Here is a 2,865-nt window from a genome sequence, read left to right as displayed (position 1 = left end):
CTGTTCAGACTCTGGTGTTTTTTATATTTTATATATGTGTGTGTGTGTGAGACAGAATGACTGTGTTTGCAGGGATGTGAAACTAAGAAATGAAGAAGTTCTTTATGGGTTTATTGGTTTACTAAGAATATTAATACATGTCTGAGAACCATCTAGACACAAAGTTGGTCTAATACTATGATTCTTATGTGAAGTATTATGAATAAATGACACCAAAATTAATTAAAATGGATTGTTTTACTTACGTAATTCTAATTTATGTGTGGTGAGTAAATATTGAAGCTATAGCCATGTCACACTTGCATTATTACGCACCAGCAAAGATCTGCTTGGCCAGTTAGTTCTGTGTCAGTGTTTGAGCGGGAGTATAACAACGGCAGTGTGGATCTCATCAGATGCCAAATTACCCCAAAGTTTTTCAATTTAGAGCACTGCCAGCATTCTTCACTCACGGATCATTTGTGCTGCCGAAGAGAAATCAGTCAACAGCGAGACGACCGGCCCCCTTCACAGTCTGCAGGTTGACTCTGGTGCGGGCTTTTTCATCACAGCAGTGCGTGCAGGCTTCAAATAAAGTTGTTTTCATCGTCAACGTTTCTGGGTGTCAACAATAAATCGTCAATGTCTTCAGGGGAAGATGGCTGCAACTGCAGCTCACATGTTGGATTCACAATTCACTGTATTTATTGTGCGTGCAGAAACAGTGCAGATTCTTTTCATTGACTACAATTTGGTCAGGGAACTAAGCATGTGTGAGGGTTGGCGTCTACTTTTCCCGACCACAGTGTCACTGGTGAGTAGTCTGTTTTAATTTTGAACGCGAAGTTTGCATGGGAATTCCTCTGCATCCATGAGACATCAGACACCACCAGAGAGAAGTAAAACTGTGTGCTGAAAAACCACAGCGCAGCTGTCGGCCACCTCTGGATCCGATTTCCCGCCCGGGCCGGGGATTGGGCGGGAGCGGGGTCAGGCCTGTTAACGCGGCTCACACATCTTTGTGTCTCCCTGCAGTCAGACAGCAGGTGTGAGGCCGGAGGCAGCGGGTTCAGGCGGTGGTGACTGACGGTCTGGTTCTGTGAAAGCTGACCCCGCTTTCCAAGTAATCAAGAACAAGAAATGGCACGCACACACACTCGACCAGAACAACGTTATCAGGACGGCGGTGGTGACAACGCTGCCGCCAGTGCTGTGGTGTGAGCTGTGGCCTCACTGCAGAAGGAAATGATTCATGCGGGTTGCAGACGCTGAAATGCAGCAAAGTGCCGGGGCTCTTCACAGAAATTAGAGGGTGAAGAGAGCTGCTTGCGGTGGCTGCTACCCACAGCTAGGATGGTTTCACTCTGAATGCAAGAGCGCCACTGCTTTATTTTTCATGACATGGTCAAGAAACCTCATGAATGTTGCACAGAGCAGCCAGTGTGTCAGTCCAAGTTTTAGATAAGTCTCTTGAGTTGATGCTATTTTTTAACAAAAATTTCTGTGATGCCGTTGACGAGGGCATTTTAAATAAGAAAATGTAATGTCACGTAAACTAAATGTGGACTAGTGTTATCTATTCTTATACGACAATTACACATAAATATAAATATAGATACATTTTTATACATTTTACTACCAAATATACACTGAAGCAAGCTAGCTACGCTAACCTTATATTAGCAGTTCATTACTATAGTTAATCTAATAAATTACACCGTCGTTTGACAACAGCGGTGGCCTAACTTGCAGTTTCAACTTTTGGCCACTGTGCAACGCCATGCACACTCTCAGTAATGTTAGTACTTTTCAGTGAAACAGTAACATATTTTGGAAAACATTTTTTTCAAGACTAATTATATTTTTTATAGCTCGGAGCTGTGTTGTGGATGGATCTGGCAAAAGCCTCCGAGTTACGTATGTCAGTATCTGTTGTTTTTGTTCTGCTTCCTGGTTTCTTTGGCCCCTCCCACCTCGTCGCCTGCTCGCTGACGTTCTCAGAAAAGGTGAAGTGGATACAGAATGTTAAGCTAATACATTGTAATTCAGAAATATACCGATTTCTTTGTCATTTCGTCAGAGAAAAATGTTGATATGGGCAACGACCTCATCCTTTCATTAAAGCTCTTCTTGCCCTGTACCGAGGCACCCAGTTGTTGGCTCGTTAAACTGTTAGCCTCGGTGGCCTCCGGGCGCCAGCAGTTGCCTAGCAACAGCGTTCTCGTCACTTTCAGCTGTTGTGACCTCTTGAAAGCCAATCACTTTGTGTACACAGCTTAACATATTAACGAGGTCCATTTGAATGCAGCATGAATGAATCTGTTGATATTCGGGCTAGCCTTTCCAGGTTATACACTTGTTTTATTTATTTTGGAGTGGTTGTGTTCACTGCACCGTTAGCACGGCCGCTCTGCTAAAGTGAAGCTAAAGCACCTCTCCATGTTACTGAATTGGGATAGGGCCTAACCGAAACACTAAAGTACGTGTCAAATCTATTTTTTTAAAGGATGCTTTTTGATATTCAATGCATTTCATGTAGTGTAGATGCATGTTCAAGTGTCCATTTTTTGCTTTTCAGTTTTGTTTTCCTATTTGACGCTATAAAAACAGGACGTGACGTCATGATGCTGTTGAGCAGAACGCTCACGAACATGAAAGTAAGCGTCAAAATAGAAGTTTGTCTTACAAACCTATTAAATTAATTGACCTACTCCACAGTTCTTAAGGACCTTTGCAGTTTTTTGGTAAGTTAAAATTTTGTTTTGTGAGATTGGAAATGCTCTAAACTAGCAACTGACAACTTTTTTCCCTAATTAAAAGCGAGTGAATCTTGGTGATACTCTCAAGATGGTGGCACTCGTATCCCCAAGATTGTAGCTTCACTTT

This window comes from Mugil cephalus, chromosome 18 (genome assembly GCF_022458985.1).
Source record: "Mugil cephalus isolate CIBA_MC_2020 chromosome 18, CIBA_Mcephalus_1.1, whole genome shotgun sequence".
NCBI lineage: Eukaryota > Metazoa > Chordata > Actinopteri > Mugiliformes > Mugilidae > Mugil > Mugil cephalus.
This window is presented reverse-complemented; position numbering follows the sequence as displayed.